Source organism: Sus scrofa, chromosome 8 (genome assembly GCF_054392235.1).
Source record: "Sus scrofa isolate SSC_HxYL_T2T_F1_AM1 chromosome 8, Sscrofa_HxYL_maternal_Yorkshire_Landrace_v2.0, whole genome shotgun sequence".
Taxonomy (NCBI): domain Eukaryota; kingdom Metazoa; phylum Chordata; class Mammalia; order Artiodactyla; family Suidae; genus Sus; species Sus scrofa.
In genome coordinates this window covers 132377640-132396664 of record NC_139390.1, presented here as the reverse complement: position 1 = coordinate 132396664, position 19025 = coordinate 132377640, and the positions used below count along the sequence as shown (strand labels likewise).

The window sequence follows — 19025 nt, the reverse complement described above, 5'->3', positions numbered from 1 at the left end:
CCTAAAGCATCTGAACTATGATATTTTCTATAAAAGAGGAAAAAATATTGCTGCGTAAAACTAGTAATTCTCAAAAAATTGGTATACAAAATAAAGTGTGTGTTAATAATTTCTTTAGAACTTAATTGAGTTTGGTCTCAGAATTTTTCAGGGCTAAAAATGTCACAAAATTAGCAGAAGTAATTCATTTCGAAGAATACCAAAGCCTCAAATAAACTTCAGGACCAAGTTAAAGTTCTGAATCCCATGGTGAAAGAGATAGTTCCACTCAATTCTGTAAAGGAAAAGGGTAAGAATTTCAGAGTCTCTCATTGGGTGTCAAAGCTTACATGAGACTTTGTCATGGAAATTTAGGGCACGGTTTAGTAAGAAATTATACTCATCCTCAAATCAGAATTTACGATTATAAGGTGTTTGTAAATGAAGGTTTTGAAATAGACATTTTAGACTAACAATGTAGATAAAAGACTTGGGCCTGAAAGGAATTTACACATCACTGCATTTTATTCCATTACCAAAGAAGCTTGGACCTAAAAGAGAGTAATACCTTTCAGGTAGAAGTATGTTCCACTTGATACTGATAGTACATTGGATTTATTTTCTAGTTATTCTTGTACCTATTTTCTAAAAGCTAAAGCCAGATGAAAGAGGGCAGTTCTGAGTAGTACTCTAAATAGTCTTAAGGCCTCAAATTTCAAACTATTTGAGTTGTATTCCTCCAAATTTCAGGGTAACAACAACAACAAAGAAAACCAGGCATCTGGGTTTATCCAAGGTTAAAAGACCAAATTTATGTTATAACTCTTCCATTAGCTAACTAAAAACCTAGACCTGCCTCCTTATCAGCAAACAAGGAAGTTAAATTAACTATCAGGCCCTATATTAGTCACCTTTTCTGTGCAGCAAACAACCCTAAGTATCAATGACTTTAAAAAAGTTATTTCTCATTCATGGAACGTAAAGGCTGTGATTTGCCTGAATTTAGTTGCAGGCTGTGAGTCACCTGCAGGGTCTCTATGCAGCTTCTTATCCATCTGGGATAAAGTTATTTTTTGTATTTTGTCATTTCTTAGGTTACTCTCACGGCATATGTTGATTCCGAGGCTAGGGGTCAAATCGGAGCTGTAACACCAGCCTACACCAGAGCCACAGCAACACGGGATCCAAGCCGCATCTGCAACCTACACCACAGCCCACGGCAACACCAGATCTTTAACCCACTGAGCAAGGGCAGGGATCGAACCTGCAACCTTGTGGTTCCTAGTCGGATTAGTTAACCACTGAGCCATGATGGGAACTCCAAGATGTTTTCATTTTTAAGAAAACTGGTGAAAGAGGCTGGCAGAAACCTGCAGTACCTCTTGCGCTTCTTGCGTGGACATGACACACATCACATCTGCTCACAGACCACTAACTAAAAAGAGTTTCATGGCCAGTGAATAATAATGAATAAACATAATGTAAATCGATCAAAACATATTTATTGATTCATAGATTCTAAAGGAAACAAACTGGAAAATCAATTACGCTGCAGGGAATCCACCTGAAAGGCTCTTGTAGTCCAGTTTGAGATACAAGACCCTTTCACGTGAAATGATGAATACAGACATTCTGTAAATGTGTACTGACATTTATCGGTATTGCATATTTATACTGTGTTAAATTCTGCAGTTGAGATACTGAAATAACTGAATACCATACAGAATAAAAAGTTAATCAAAGGAAACATGAGTGGAAGCTCTTCCGAAGAGGTGAGCTTTGAACTTGACCTTGAAGGATTAGTAGGGAATAATTAGGCTAAAGTGAAAACATAGGTAAATCTTGGAGAAACAATGAAGACAACAGCAGTGGGAAAGAATAAGCTATGTTGGAGAACAATGAAGATATCAAGTTAATCCGAAAGGAAATTTGAAGTTGAGAATTCATATTGCAGGCCACAAGCTGCTTCAAGAATCAGTTGTCCATTCTGCAGCCCAAGAGTAAAATGATGAAGATGGCATTTAAGGGAAAGTCAGTCTAGTTTTGACATGAAGGATCAACTATAATTATCAAAGACTAGACCAACCTGGATGCATGCGATACTGAAGGCTGGTCTAGAACTGGGCAAGGGAAATGAAGAGGAAGGAACAAATATGAGATGCTTCTGATCAAAGAGGCACACCACTGTTTTTATGGATTTGGAAGTGAGGATGGAAAGCTTAATAGAATGAAGGGGATGCCAGGGTTTTATGGTACAAGGCCAGTGTTTTAATGGGTCCTTAACATGAATCGGGTAGTCGAGAAAAGGATTGTTTGTTCCTTAGTTGCAGTTGATTGGCTTTTTCTTTACTAGATATTTTTTTGTTTTCAAAACTGATTCCTGGGTCTAATATGAAAAAAAAAAAATGAAGCCGATAAAATTGGTGCACAAATACAATTAAAGAAATATTTCACCAATCACTCCAAGTGTTCTATTTCTATTATCCCTGTGATGCTAATAATACTAATTATTTCTCGAATGATTATATGCCTATACCATAGCATATAAGGTATCTAAGTACTTTAATTTATATAAACATCTAAAATAAATATTATATAGGGATATAGTAACATTTATTATCTTCTATCTGCCTAGTGTCTTATATGCATATACATTTTAATGACCTCAGGCCAATCATATGAAATGTATATTTGTTTATTACACATTTGCATATTAGTGCACAATTATCAGTATACAAGTGCGTATACTGAGTGGATGGGTCTGACCTTTGGCAAGCAACACATTGGGCTGTAGTGATACATTCACTTGTACAATGGTATGTGAGTGGACATGCACAGGAGTGATTTTTTTAAGGACCAATAAGTGCTATAGTCAATAAGACCACAGATTTGGATAGAAGAGTTTCATTTCCTTGATCTCTACAAATACTAGATAACTTGGCAGCAGAGTACTTGGTAACTGGCATGGCGGGTAATGTGTACAATGAATTCTCTGACACTATTTGTTCCATCAAATGTTTTACGTGGCCTTTGTTTTGTAATAGTTCTTGGAATAAAAAAATATTTAGTCAAAAGGTGTTACCCTGAAGACATTGCAGAATGCAAGAGAACTGATTTTTCAGGGTGCTATCATTATGCTGCTAATAAAATTAATTCCAGTGTTGATCTTAGAACCTTAACTATTCATCAGGCTAAAAAAGTTGAGTAAAAAACATTTATCAAGCATTTAGTATAAGCTCACCTCTGTTCTCACATCTTAGTGGTGGTAAGGAATAACTAATTCAGGAGTTTAATTTTATGCTTCATCAGTAAGAGAGTCCCTTTTCACCTACTGGCTGCTAACCCTGAACTGTCCGAATAGAACCACAGTGGCATGAGAACAAGGATGTATTTCACAGCACGTAGAAAATAATTTTCTTTGAATTCATGGATAGTGGCAAAGATGCATAAACAATATTTCAACCTAATCACAGAAATTTTTAGAAATGGAATGAACAGTAGTTCCCTTTTCACCTGGAAAGGAACTTGTCCAAAGGGTTAAATGACTTGCTCAGAACAACAAAAAAGCAATAAAGCTGGAAATTTTTCAGAATTTCTATTTCTATGTCTCTGGTCCTTATGCATCTTGTCCTCCCTGATATTTCTTTTAAAAGCTTTTAAGAATAATGCAAAACATGCTGTGCAATGCTTATGTGTGCCAGACTCTGAGTTCTTACATGTAGCAATCTTTAGGTAAGTGCTGTTAGTATCTTCATTTTATAGACATAGGAATGAGACATAATGAGAGAAAGTAATTTGTCCAAGTTCATGAAGCTATGGAGTATTAGAGCTGAGGCTCAAATCTGGTCAGTCTGGCTCCCAAAATTGACCTATACTTTTCAAAATTGTGCTTTAAACAAACATTTAGAGATTACTCTCTTTTCTCTCTCTCTCTCTCTCTCTGAGGGCACAGAATAGCATTAATCATAATCCTTGATTTATGATGTATTTTCATTATTTGTGTATGATTGGCTACTTTTATTTACTTAATTAGTCTTAAACTCCTTGGATATAGTTTTTCCCCCCTTGCACTGTTAACTATTAGAATATCTAGTATCCTACTTTGTATTTTTATTTGGATTCAGAAAAAGAACATTAGATCTTTTTACCATCTTCTATCTTAATAGTTCTTGCCTTGTGGGTTCTGTTTCATGTCCGTAAGCAAACATCTATACATCCCTAGTGCCTTCCTCATGCTGGCATAGAGTAAGCATGCAATATAAATATTTGATGAATGAATAAAAGATCTACCTAACTTTATGAATGAATAAAAGATCTACCTAACTTTATGCTCAAAGATCATCTTATTTACTTGTAATCAAATATGTTGAATACCTATCCTTTGTGCTTGCTTGATATTAAAAAGTTTTCAATCTGCTCTTGTCACAATAATTTTCTATTTATCTTAGTTGCTTTCATTTTTCATATAATGATTAATAAAAACTGAGAAGGAAAAGAAAACAAGCAGCACATGTCCACCTTTCTTTCCACTCTGCTGTAAGAATTTTTGTGCTTTCATTCCCACGAGGAAGGTAGAAAATATGCCTTTAACTTAAAAGCATCGGGCCCTAATCCTTTTAGTTCCCAGCCAGGATGAGGTACTTCCCATGCACTTGACTCCCTTTTCAGGAAGAGAAAAGCAAGCTCCATTGATTACCCATTAGTAGCTCCAAAATCAGTCACCAACTGGCTTAAAGCTCTGTGATCAATTGGCTGGAAGGATATAAGCAGAAGCCAAAGAAACAATTAATAATTCTACCTTTAGACATACAAAATATAGGAGTTCCCACTGTGGCGCAGTGGGTTAAGAATCCAACTACAGCGGCTTGGGTTGCTGAGGGCAGTTTCCATCCTCAGCCTGGCGCAGTGGGTTAAGATCCACTGTTACCACAGCTCTGGCTCAGATTCATTCCCTGGCCCAAGAACTTCCATATGCTGCAGGTGTGGCCATTAAAAATATATTAAAAAATATATATGTGTGTATAAAAAATACAGTCCATGGCTGGTTGAATCCTGGGATTGCGGAACAGCTGATATGGAGGAACCTCAGATAAGGAACCTAGGATATGCATATAAGTTATACACAAATTTTATGCTATGAGGAAGGTCAGCACTGCTAACTCCTACATTGTTCAAGGGTCAACTTGTACATACCAGGGTTTACACACACACACACACCACTGAAACTAACCAGTTTCATCACATCTGCATTTTCTGTTCGAGATCAGGAAAACAAGACAGTTCAGATGGGCCTGATTACGTAACGTAAGAGAAGAAAATGTTTGGGGAGTTTCAAAACAAAAGCGGACACTGAAGGCTCACTTTCAAAAGGAGCTAGTAGAATAAAATAATAATATACATGATACATATATTTTTATTTAAGATAATAACATACATTTTAACATTTAAAGGGAGGAAACCATTGCCTTTTCTCACATAATGTTCATATATTAAGCCTCTGGAAACCGTTGAAAGGAATGTACTATTCCTATTTCAGAGCAAGGTCCTTTAAAACATTTGTTTTAAATTTAGAATGTTGAATTTAGGGAACTTCAATAACAGAGAAAATATGAGATAGCTTTGTTACCATTTTTTTTCTGTTTCCTGAATCCCGATGGAGCTATTTTTATGACTAATATCCTGTGAGCTTTACCAATCATGCTGACTGCTTCTAGTGGAGAACCTAAGTAATTTACATTTGTTTCCATATTTGGTCTAAATAAATGGGAGTATATGTACAGTTGATGAGAGTTCCAGTATGTGAGTATTTCAAAAATATTGATCATAGGTACACTATATGATTTGAGATCAGTTTTATTAATCTTGCAATGCAGCAGTGAAATTTTAAGAAAATGACAAGACGATGCTTATAAAGCCTGCAGCATTGTCCCTGCTGAACACAAACCCGGCCATCAGACATGCAGTCCCATGGAGTAGGTTTTGAAGTGTTACATGATTCTGTTTTCCTTGTACTTACATCATACAGCATTTGGGGAACACTTCATCTAAGGTACAAGAGAGTACCTTTTATAAACAAGCATCTTTATTAGACTTTTCAAAGAGACATACCGAGGTACAGAGAAGATGAATGACTAGTGCAAGGTGCAGAGCAGTACTTCAGCTAGATAATGAGCCCATGGCATTGGACCAAGCTGCTTTGCAAGAAGCAAGGCAGATTAGCCTTTTTAAAAAAATAAGATTTGTGCTGTTGCTGGATCTCAGTAAGTATTATTTCATTCAAAAGGCAGTTGTTTTACCAAAAGCATAGTTACTATATCGGTATACATTACATGAGACTAGAGGCTGGGTTTTTAACAAAAAATTGTAGAACTTAAAACTGTAAATGTGTTTTGCACTTCAAAGAGCACATGGATGCACACACATGGATGCACACTCACTCTCTCACACACACACACTCTAGAGTCAATTATAAAGCTCTCTCAAAAACACTTTTGTTCTATTATACTTACATCACAGTTTTCTATTCAAAAGACCCACTCTACTCACCAGACTTGACCCCAAGACGTGTTTTTTTTTTTTTTTACCATTTTTAAAAATGCAGTCTCCTTTTAAAGAGAAAACTTGATGTCAGTGAGAATAACCAAAAAATGTGCCACTTTTTTACAGACCTTTAAAGTATTGTAAGTGTAGTAACAAGATGGGAATAAGCACATGGGTTCCAGTGATAACTATGTTGATAAAAGAAACAACTTAGAAAATAAATAAATAAAAATTTAAAAAATAAAAGAAACAACTTAGAATATGAGACATGAATGAGGCTTGGGCATGCATTTAGAGGAACGCTCTAATTTTACATGTGTGACACCAAGAAGGGAAGCTAGGGACCTGCCCTGAGTCTAGCCCTTGCTCAAAACAGACCCTGGACACAACAGGTCCAAGCTGCCAGCCCCGTGTTCCATCCCTACCCTGTTCTGCCAGTTCTCTTTGTTAAAATACTTTATCTCCAGAATTTACTAGTAAAACAAATGTTTTAGGACGCACATTATATCTTACATAAAAGAGCCAGGTATATTAACTAGTAAATACTTTTAACAGAATCATAAACTTGAGTAGAACATCTGTTTTAAAATTGTCATTACTTTATAGACATACAGAAAAATGACAGATAGAGTGCTATGGATTATGTTACCCTTAACTTATAGAGAAACTATACTAGAGCCTAAAATAATAGTTCACATTTATTAAAGACTTACGTTGAGCCGGGTGTTACCATAGTGCCCTAACTATATTAAGTCATTTGATCTCCACAATAACCATGAGAGGTAAATACCACACGAGTCACTTCCTTTTACAGATGAGGAAATTGAGTCACAGAAAAGATTAGTTTTCCAAGGTCATAAAGCTAACAAGTGGTAGAGCCAGGTTTGAGCTCATACTGTCAAACACCATGCTACCCTCGTTCCCACTCCCACAAGTCCAAGTGCATGCACCACTGTGCACCAGAGTAACAAGCATTCCAAGTAGCTTCATCCCTGCCAGGGTAGCTGCTGTCTCCTGCATCAAAATGCTGATAGGCAGTTTTAGTTTACCTTCCAAAACTTAAACAGCATGCCAACAGTAAGAGTCACCCGTTATGATGAGGGGGCAGATCCATTTGAAACTGAAGCTGTCTCCCTGATAGCGGATCATAAGTAAACAATAAAAGTATTGCAAATTGAAAGCTGTGGGAGGATACTGTAATTATTTTCCCTCCCTCTTATCTTCTTTTGCTACAAATAGCTTAAGACTGTACTTGACCAAAACTTTAATTCTTCCTTCATAGAAGTTTTCGTTCATCATGACTTTTTAATTGGATGAATCCATAATTGTCTCTTATCTATCTCATTTCATAATTCTTTGAGCAGCTCAAAAAAAACCTGACTTCCTAATTGGTCAGCGTGTTTTCTCACATGTTGAATGCTTACTAATATGAAACAGAACCTGCAGTGGTCTCTTGGTATCCACAGGGGAATGTGCACCCTGGTTCCAGGACCTGCATGAACACCAAAACCTATCGATGCTCTATTCCCTTGTATAAAACTGCGTGGTATTTTCTAACAAGCGGCATGCATCCTCCTGCATACTTTTTTTCTGTATACTTTCAATCATCTCAGGATTACTTATAATACCTAATACAATGTAAATGCTATGTAAATAGTGGCTGGCATGTGGCAAATTTAAATTTCCTCTGGGGAACTTTCTGGGATGTTTTTTCAAATATTTTCAATCTTTGGTTGGTTGAATCCATGGATGTGCAACCTGCAGATACAGTGGGTTGGCCGTACTATTACTGGAACCAAAATACAGCTAAAATAAAAATATAAGATGTTCATAAGGAATAACATTTTTGAGTCTATATAGTCCGGAATAATAAGTCTAACAGAGGCACCAGTGATTTTTGTTTTAATGAACATAAGTTCTCTGTGTTAACAACTTCAAACAGAGATGTACTTCAAAGTATGCATTTGGTGTTTTTTTCTTATGTTTAAAATAATGTTAGTAACTATTAGAAATGATTGAAGTCCAACATGTATTTATTTCATATAGTACTGGTATTAGAAATATATAAAAAAAAACTGTGCCTTAATGAAATTGTTGCTAACATTCCATGCTAAGACATGGAGACATAATGGAAAGAGCCAGCAACCTGAAAAAAAAAAACAGTATTGTGTTTTCTCTTCTAATAAGGTGTTCAGTCTTTTTCCAAAATAATGTATTCTGTAGTAACACTTTCATCCTGATGATTTTAATCAATTTTTTTGTTCCTCTTCTTTTAATTAACCAGGCTCTCTCTAGCACTCCCTATAAAAGTCAGCATGACCCTTCTAGGCAGTCTCTCATATTCTTTGAGCTAATCAATACCGATTTTACTAATGTGAATCTCTTCTGTGTTTTTTAGCCACTGCAGAAATTTGCCAAACAAATTATCTCCCAGCCAAAATATATTCAGTAGAGTAGTGCTGAACACTTCATTAAGACTGATGAGATAGAACTGAGCAAAACCCAGGGTGCCCTGAACATCAGGCCAAGTTGTGTGGATTATGATACGGGGAGTCATTGAAGAATGTGGTAAAGACTAGCCAGAATAAGACTTTTGCTTTTTCATCAGTCTAGAAAGACTGTATGCAATAAAATTTTAAAAAGGAATTGACTAGTTAGGAGGATAGCAATAAGAAGTCATTACTATATCTGTAACATAAACTGCAAGAAGGCAGGGATTTTTGTCTTCTTTATTCAGAGGTGTATTCAAAGCATTTAGAAGAAAGCCTACCACATAGCAGATGTTTGATAAATATTAGTTGAATGAATGGATGAGTGACTCACTAAGGAAAAGCAAAAGATGAACTAAAGGCAATAAAAGTGGAAGGAAACAGAGAGATATTTTAAGAGTATCATTGGCTATCAGCTAGAAACAAAGATGAAGGAAAGGGAAACCAAACACAATTTGAAAATCCTTAGCCTTGCCGGCTTGGAAATCGGGAGGGTATTCTCAGAAGAGAAGCCAGGAGTGAAAACTGGTTTGAGAATGAAAGTGCTAACTTTGATCTAGACATGTGGCATTTGAGACACCGGAGGATGATGCATGAATATAGAGAAATGTAGAGATTATGACAGACAAATGACAATGCAGGGTGGAAATTTGAGGGAAAGGCTGGAAGGGTAGATATAGACTTAGGCAAACTCTCCATTAAAACACTGAAAGCCAGGGGCATAGTCCATGGAAAGGGCATAAAGCTAAACAAAAAAAGATTGAGGCCAAAACTAGCTTTTAAATGCCCCTTTTATGCTTTCATCTCCTTTCCACTCTGCAGTCACCAGCCTAATTAAATCTCTTTACTCACTGGGTCACAATTATCCCATTCTCCCCAAATCCATTCAAATCTTAGGTATTCTGTGGGTTCCAGCTCCTGACCTATCCTCAGGATATCTTCCCTAGCAAATTCAGCTCTAATCAAACCCCTTCTTGTGTTTCCATATTTTATCTTCTCTGTATATGTTACTTTTTCTTACTAATCATGTCTTGTGTTCATACTCTGGCATTTAGAATATGTCCCAAGTTCTTAGCTTACAAAGAATTGCAAAACCCATCTTACATATTTAATTTTCCATAATAAATAGTTACAAAGAACACATTCAACAAATTCCTGGTAAATAATGTTTGAGGGGAAAAAAAATAATCCAGTTCTCACTTGGAGTTATTACGACAAGCAACTTGCTAGAAAATATGATTCATGTTCATTCATTCCACCAACACATATTTGTTGAGCAGCTACTTAGTGCTTAGGGCTTTGTTAATAAGATTAACAAAGTTTTTGCTTTCTTGGAGCTTACATTATGCTGGAAAGTTGAAGGAGGAACATGCCATAAATAATAGAACAAATAAATGAGACAGTTTCACGTTGGAAACATAATATGAAGAAAATATAACTGAGACAGGTAGTAAAGATGAATCCATGTGAAGATGAGTCACAGAAGACCCTTCTGAGGCAACATAAGATTACATTCTTGAATGTAAAATGTGGAGGAAGAATATTCTATGCATAGGAAATATAAAAGTTCTTAGGTGAGACCCAGCTTGGAGTGTTGAAAGAATAACAAAGAGCCCAGGTGATCTCAGAACGAACAGGCAAGAGAGTAGTATGAAGAGAGATTTAAGAGTTAGTTCAGCCCAGTTGTATTATAGAACTTAAAAATACATAGTAAAGGCCACAAATTTTTCCTAATAACAAAGACAAGCCATCGGAATTTTTAAAGAGGAGTATTTATTATCCACAGCTGGTAAAATAAAAAGAAAAGAAATATGATAGGAGAGAGAGCAGCAAAAGCAGTGGGCAAAAGTAAATGTAGGAAGGTATTAGTACTAGTGCAGGTGGCCCAGAGAGAGCTGATGGTGATTGGCTTAGGGTAGTTTAGCTGAGACAGGGAAGAGTGGCATGTTCCAGTCCGTATAAAACTGATAGGACTGACAAATGGTCTAAGTGTGATGGGTGAGGCAAACAGAGGAATCAGTATGTATTTTTCTTCTCAACAAATAAGTGGATGATGGTACCATTAATGGAGATGGTCCACCATGAACCAAAAGTAAGTTAAAACCCCGGAGAATTAAGACTTTGGCCTTCGGTTTGATAAGCTTGACATTTTTGTAAGCTTGACTGGAACTTAGATATATAAATGTGTAATTTTGAAGAGAAGACAAAATAATAAGAATTACTTTCTGATATTAGACAGTGCTAGTTGTGAAAGACTTATACACTGGTTAAATGACGTTGGGGTTGATGATTTTAAAGATAACTTCAATACGATTAGAAAAAAAATGCTTAAATGATTTGTGATATCCATTGAAATGGGTAGGAAAAGAATAGAGGCAGAAAAAGAAAACAAAAAAGCACTTTTATAAAGATACTAAAATCTAGTAATAAAATAGCAAGTGATTTACTCCAAATTATATTTTCTTAAGGAAAGAAATTTATCTTGCACAGCTAGACATCTAGCAGTAGATGTCTTCAAACTTGGTTGATTGGGAGGTTCAACAAAGACAGTGTTTTCAAGGGCCAAGGTTCTTTCCACCTCTCCTCTCATCCATCCTTGGTGACTGAGATAAGACCGCCCTCAGGCTGACCTGCCTTGTGATGAAAGGATGCTTACCACAGCAATAGGAACTATGGCTTCCCTGTTTCCATTCGGAGGAAGAGAATGAGCAATCTCTCCTCTCAAGCATGAAAATAAAGCTTTCCCTTCTGCTTAATTAGTTCATCACAGGTCACATGTTTACCCGTGGAGTGAGCAGATCCCCTTGAGAACATACCCTCATAGCTTTGACTGTCTGTCTAACGGGGTGGAAGAGATGCTGGAGAGCCAACTGTAATGTCCCTTACAACAAATCTGAAAGAAGAAGTAGCAGATACTAGAGAATATAAGGATCAAAGAAGAATCAAAACCCATAGTACCCATAAAAATACTCTCATTTATTGCACACCTGTTTTGTGCTAATCATTTGTCTAAAAGTTACCCACAGATTAATTCCTTCCATCTTCACAACACTCCAAGAGCACCAAAGAGGCACTATTATCATCCCAGTTTATAGTCAAGGAAACTGACATGTAGAACGTTAAGTCAACTGCTCAAGTTCTAGCCTATGAATGACTGACCTTGGCTGTGGAGGTCATGCTTTTAAACAGAAAGAGGGATGCTACCATATACTCGGTTGGAAAGTGACAAATAGGAACGTGGGGAGGGGAGCTATATGGAAAGGAAGAGCATGGCTTTAGTTTTGCAGATGTTGAGTTTGTAGGGACACCAGGAGTTCTACCTGAAAACTGCTGAAAGAATGAGACAGGAGATTGGATAAATTAGAGGAAAGAGATATAAATTTAGGATTTATCAATATGAAGTAACAGGGTGGGGGGCGGGAATCAAGATACAATATGTGCAGCAAAAAGACATCCAAACCCTGAGGACTGGTATTAGAGGAAAAAGAGGAAGAGGCATGGGGAAGGAAGTGATTGGAAAAGTGCCGAGTGAGTAATGATAGCAAATGATGCAGGCTCTGTATCCCCAGGATCTTCAGCCATCCTGTAAGTGTGGTATCTGTTTCTTAAAGGAGTACAGGAACTGCTATTCTAGACTGTCTTAGCTGTGCCTGTGGTTTAATCTAATACAGTGGATCTCAAACTTTAGCAACCAGCCGGATCACCTGGTGGTCCTGTTACAACACGGATTTCTGGGCCCCAGCCCTAGAGTTTCTGAGCCAGAGCGTGAGTGTCATTTACATTTCTAACAGGTTGCAGTGAGGCTTGTGTTGCTGCTCTGTAGCCCTTGCTCCTGTGGTCCTCACTCAGAGCTGCTCTGATACCCAGTCCTTGATGTCCTTGCTGTTTATTCTTCCCATTCTCTCCCTTGCATCTTTTGTCCTGCTTCTTTATTCTCTTCCCCTTTTTTTCCATTATGATCTTCATATACAATCATGTGCAGATTATTTATGCTCTATATTATCTCCTTCAACTCTTGTAAAACCTCATTGAGGAAAAGATAATTATACCTATTTTATAGATTAAGAAACTAAGGCTTGGGGAGCATAAGGGAAGAATATTTTAGTGTTGCATCTTATAAACCTAAAGTTCATAGTAGGCTAAATGGTTAAAGTTATAGTGTCCTTTTGCACTTCTTCCTCAGTTCCACTTGTTTAATTTCTTCCACCTCATCAACCACCAGCTCTTCTTAAACAGCCAATATCACTTTTCATAACTGCTGTACGGATCATGTCACACAATTTTTCAAGTCCTTTTGTGATTGCTGTTCCATTTGTCTCTTTAGAGTCTTTGTTATTAACTGGTTTCTCTGTAACTTGATTCAGTGTTTTTAACAGTGCTTTGCCTATAGGGACTGAACAAAGCAATATTAACGGGTGTATTAGACAGAAGTCTTCCAGATTTTCACTTAAGCCTACCTCCTAATTGGCCATTACCTTTAGTCCAATAAAATATCATATCTCTTCTTTTATTAGAAAAATAACTCTTTGAAAGTAGAAACAAACTTTGACTCTTACGGTCACTAAATCTTAGCCAGTTTTCATGAAGGGCGAGGAAAAATTTGTTAATAAGATTTTTTTGCTTATAGAAGGAAAACAACAAGCTTATTGCTATATCCCCAAAGCTATATTCCTAGTGTTTTGCCTCTACATGACATCATCAAGTCCACAGGTCCTTTGTTAAACTAAAATCACAAAACCATAGACTCTTGAAACTAAAAGAGTCATAATTTGTCATCTGCTTCACAACCATCTTTATCCAGATCATTATGAGGAAACAAAGTCCCTGAGATGAGAGAGAAATGCGCCATAGCCCTATAGTTATATCCTGGCAGAGTTTGAATTACAGAAAATTCCATATTTCCCCACTATCAGTCTTGCAAACTTTCTTCTGACCCTAAAATCTTACCTAATTCAAAAACTTTAAGATGTCTGAAGGCAAAATAAGTATGTGAGCATTGAATCAGGCACTATGAAAACAGAAGAGATAAAGAGAATCCCATAAGGCTCTTCTTGTCTAACTTCCCACCTCTCCCAACTCATCTTGTACCACTCTTCTCCCTACTTACTACACCCCAAGACACTGGACTCTTCCTAGCACCTGCTTCCATCCCATGGCCTTCAATCCTGCACTCATATTTTCTCTGTTCAGCTCCTACTCAACTTCCCACATCAGTAAAAATGACCTGCTCCTAAGGTGAAATCCCATTGCTTTTGTAAACTTCTAGTGCCAGAGACAGATACCAGCTCTGATAAATGGCTGTAAAGTGAAAAGGGGGTGAGGGAGTGGGGGACAATGCAGTCAGGTGTTAATGAATTCAGTTGAAAGAATTGTCTTTTGTTCTGAGATTATATCCATCTTATATTTGGAGAAATAAATATCCTATCATTTAGGAAATGAGCACAGATTTCTTTTTAATGTCCTTACTTAAAATAAAAATTGAGCAACCCTGGGCAAATCCCCTAAATCTTTTTTTTTCCCAAAATCTAAAAGTCTTGGTATTGCATATCACTTTCTCAAATGACTGTGGAAGAGTGAAGGTGGGGAAAAGGGACAAAAAACATGATAATTGTGTAAGCAATATGCTGTATAAGACCTCGGTCTTACTTCATTTTTTAGGCAATGCAGTGCATTAAAAACTGATACTGTTTCCAGTACTCTGTGAAACAACAGGAGTTTTTCAGTTGATGCTGCTGACTCTGCTTTCACATTCCTTACATTAAAAAAAAAAAAAGTCCCTTGGGATGTTTTATGCAGAATTCTATGTCCTACTTTAAGAACTTTTTGACCTTCAGTACATGTAGAAAAATGTAAAAAAAAAAGAAAAAAAGAGAAAAGTAGTCTGTTCAAAGAAAGCTTTTAAAAAATCTTCAAGCAAAGCTTTTTTGTGTTATCACTGATTAAAATAAAAAGGGTAACAAACAAAGCTTTAAAAGGAGTAGTTCCTTGAAACCTTTCATATACATACAGAAAAAAAAAAAAATCCGTTTTGAAACAAAGACTTGTAGAGCCAGCTTACTGAATACAAAATGATCAGACTCTGTCTTACTCACTTGTGAAGGTGACCATTTGAGGTCTCAAATTGCCATTGTAACCACCACCTGTAAAATCATTTCTCTGAAAACTGGCTACCTCCAGGATACAGATGCTGCACAATCTCACAAGCGATGGTAGAAAAATCCCTTCAGGAAAAATTGAAACAATGGGCCATTGCTTACCACCTTCAGAGTTTCTCACATCCTTTGCCAACACTGAAAATCCATCTTAACTCTGACAGCAGACAGCCAGTTGGTGTGTTCCCCCAGGTGAGGACGTTCCTTTCCTTCTCCACCAAAAATGACCTTGTGTACACCACCGTTTTTTGCAGGTAGCACAAGGGACTCATTCTTTTGATAACATAGGATGTAGAATTCAGAACTGTGGAATTGCACAGGAAGAGTTCCAAGAGGATGCGGTCACTTGGTAGAGCTTATGCTGGACACAACAGAGAGGCTCCACAATGAAACACCTGGTCAAGGGCAGGTTTAAATTCTTAAGCTTTCCTTTCTTCTGTATTTTTACACTTTCAAAATCCATGCAACTGCTATGAGGCAGAACATGTCGTCGGGGACCTTGCATTACCTCAGCAGTCCCATTTGTATGCCTATGTTGATACAATCATACCACGGGGCCAATATTAAAAAAAAAAATAAGTGTAATGATGCAATGATAATTTTTAAATTAACCTAAAAGGAAAATTCATAATAAAATTCAAAAAAAAATAAGTGTAATGATGCAATGATAATTTTTAAATTAACCTAAAAGGAAAAGTCATAATAAAATCAGTGGAATCAGTACGCCTAATATGCTTCAAGTTAATGTAAATTGACTCAAAAAAGGAAGAAAAACGCACAAACTAGCAGTGCTTCCTCTCATTCAACAAGTTATTTATTAACCCCCTGCCATGTGCCAGACACTGCGCGAGGCAGTGGATTTACAGCTGTGACCTCCACACAGTCTCACCTCCAACACTTGTTCACCTCTAGGGAGAAAGGTAGACAGGTGAATGGAGTATTTTCTGTTCAGTGGGATTTGTGGTCTGGGAACACAGGCGATCAATAAAAAGCTCTGGTGAAAAGTATCCGGAGGGTTTCCTAGTGAAACGGATACTGAACAATTTATAAAGAAATTGACATTGGTTAATATTGTGGGCTGAATCACGTTTTCCCCCCGTTTCCTACATTACAGTTCTAATCCCCAGTAGCTGAGAATGTGACTGCATTTGAAGATAGGGTCTTTTCAGAGGTAATTCAGGTTAAGTGAAATCCCTAGGGCAAGCGCAACCCAACTTGACTGATGTCCTTATAAGAAGAGGAGATTAGGATTCAAACACATACAGGAAAGACCCTAAGAAGATACAGTAGAGGAGCCGTCTATGCGCCAAGGAGCGAAGCCTCAGAAATCAACTCTGCTGACTCCTTGATCCAGGGCTTCTAACCTTCAGCACGACAAGAACATCAATTTCTGTTATGAAAGCCACCCAGTCTGTGGTCCTTTGTCATGGCAGCCCTTGCAGATTCATACAGTTGCTGAAGCAAAGTACATACGACAAGAGAACAGGAGGGAGAGGCACCCTCTGGACTGAGTACGGATGAGGGAGCAGCAGCAAATGAGCCTGGGAGGTACGCAGGGGTTCATGGGAGGAAATCTCTGCCTCCTTCACTGCAGCCTGAGATGCCTGGTCAGAGAGTTCAAACTTGATCCTGAGGGCATCAGTCACCGTAGAGGGTTTTTTATGTGACATTGTATATAAAAAGCTTAGATTTTATAAAATTTGCTCTGCTCACTGTGTTGATTGTTACCTGGAAACAAGACTCTAGAAGCAGCTGGGAGACCAATCCAAAATGTATTGCAATAATCCAAATGAGAGCTAATGAGAACAGCCTAAAATATATTAAAATGGAGGAAAAAAAAGGAATCTTGAGACATGAATGAAAATGTGCAACAAAATAAACAAAGAAAACCAGCTCTAGGACAAAGGATGAAAACGAAGGTGTTAGAACCATCTCTGAGCCTTCCCCGCACGATTGTATTTCCACCCCAGCGGTTCGCCTTCTCAAAGTAGCCACGTTCATACTGGCAGAGAGGACAGATTCCATTTTTATGAGTTCATATATTTGGCAACATCTCCTAAGGCACCTGCCAACCCCACTGTATCTCAGGCTTGGACTCTTGAACTCTGAGATCTGAGAACACTAAATTCATTCACACTTCTAAAAGGGATGTGGATTGAGGCATATTCTCTAATGCCTATATTTATAACGCTGCCCAGAAGCGTTCTATGTTCTATGTGTGAAAATTGCCAGCCCTCAGAAACCTTCTTAATGTCTCTCTAGCTTTGACACCCCTGAGGAAGACTTAACTACCTTCTAAATATAGGTAGCTAAGAGAAAGACGTCAGGGGGGAGAGAGAAGAGAAAGGTGGGGAAGTGGAGAGAAAGAGGTTTGGAGTTTGGAGGCCCCCCCACACACACACACTTTTTTTTTTTTTTTTGTCTTTTGTCTTTTGCCATTTCTAGGGCCGCTCCTGCGGCATATGGAAGTTCCCAGGCTAGGGGTCCAATCGGAGCTGTAGCCGCCGGCCTACGCCAGAGCCACAGCAACGCGGGATCCGAGCCGCGTCTGCAACCTACACCACAGCTCACGGCAACGCCGGATCGTTAACCCACTGAGCAAGGGCAGGGATCGAACCCGCAACCTCATGGTTCCTAGTCGGATTCGTTAACCACTGCGCCACGACGGGAACTCCCACACACACTTTTTGACTGCTTCGTCAGGCTCTCTCTAAACCTACTTTTAGTCAAAAGGGTGTGGCTCATCTCCTAGATAAGTGTCTAGTTCCTGCTGGAACCTATATGAAATCAGCGTGTCTGATTTTACTAGGCACTCTGCACAGGGGTAAACAAGAGTTAGCAAGAAATATGTAAAGTCAGGAAGTCTCACACATGTGAAAACTTTATTTGCCGTTTAGTCAATGTTCAAATATTAGAAGGATTTATTTTTAGTTTCCCTTTCTTTAAAGTACTCCATTTTAAATGTCAGTAAGCTTTTTAAAATAAGCACGGGTTTTAGCAAACTGCCAGTGGAGGCTTTTGCTTTTTATTTCCTTAATAAGTGGATTTACTGTAGCCCAGATGTCTGTCTGTCCAGGAGCCAACCTTTTCACGTCTTGTGTTCAGTGATCACGTCCTCTCTCTTGTCCTATTTCCCAACTGCCCCTGAGTGCCTTTATCTTCTTCTTAAACACTGTGACTGCCCAGACCAGAAGGATTTTAAGGGAGCATCTCTTCATTGCACTTCCTGCGGAAGCCCGAGCACAAAGAAATGATAAAGCTCTGGCCCCTGCTTTATTCATAAAACACTTTGCAAAGTACATTTAGTAATTTCCCATTGTAACCACTGGCACCCAGAGCTTTCAGGGCCAAGATCTGACACTGTATTTAGTTCATTCTTTGACTGCTCAGCTAAACTTCCATTTGTATGCATTTATTCTGCTTCACACATTATGTTATCAGTCACTTTCAATATTTCAAAGTCACAGCAGGCTTTTTCTGACACGCATTTGTCAGAATGAACTGCCTTGATTGCTATTATTACAAACTACAGTGCCTGAGTAAGGGGAGAAGCATATGTAGTACCAGAATATTGAAACTGCCTGATAAAACAATAGATACAAGAGAATAAAAATAGAATAAATGCATACAAATGGATGCTTTAAAAGGCCAGCAAAATGTCGGATTATAAAGTAGGCATATAGAGTTCAAAAACCCATGAAGAAAAATGTAATAAATTTTTTTCCAGACAAGGAACTGATGGAAAATTCCACCATCCCAGTGTTGGTAAATAACTGGACGTGCCATACTTCTTTTCAGTAATCAGGAATCCAAATAAGCTCTCATTGTGGATGCTGTCATTGAATTTTAGATGAAATCCACTACT

General features: G+C 37.8%; 2 protein-coding genes across 8 annotated transcripts in view; one reads left to right on the top strand and one right to left on the bottom strand.

Moving 5' to 3' along the window:
• Positions 1-19025, bottom strand: part of LOC146401057 (uncharacterized) — a 499586-nt gene that overhangs the window by 51368 nt on the left and 429193 nt on the right. The window lies entirely within an intron of this gene.
• GRID2 (glutamate ionotropic receptor delta type subunit 2) overlaps positions 1-19025 on the top strand; it is a 1344144-nt gene that overhangs the window by 1197218 nt on the left and 127901 nt on the right. The window lies entirely within an intron of this gene.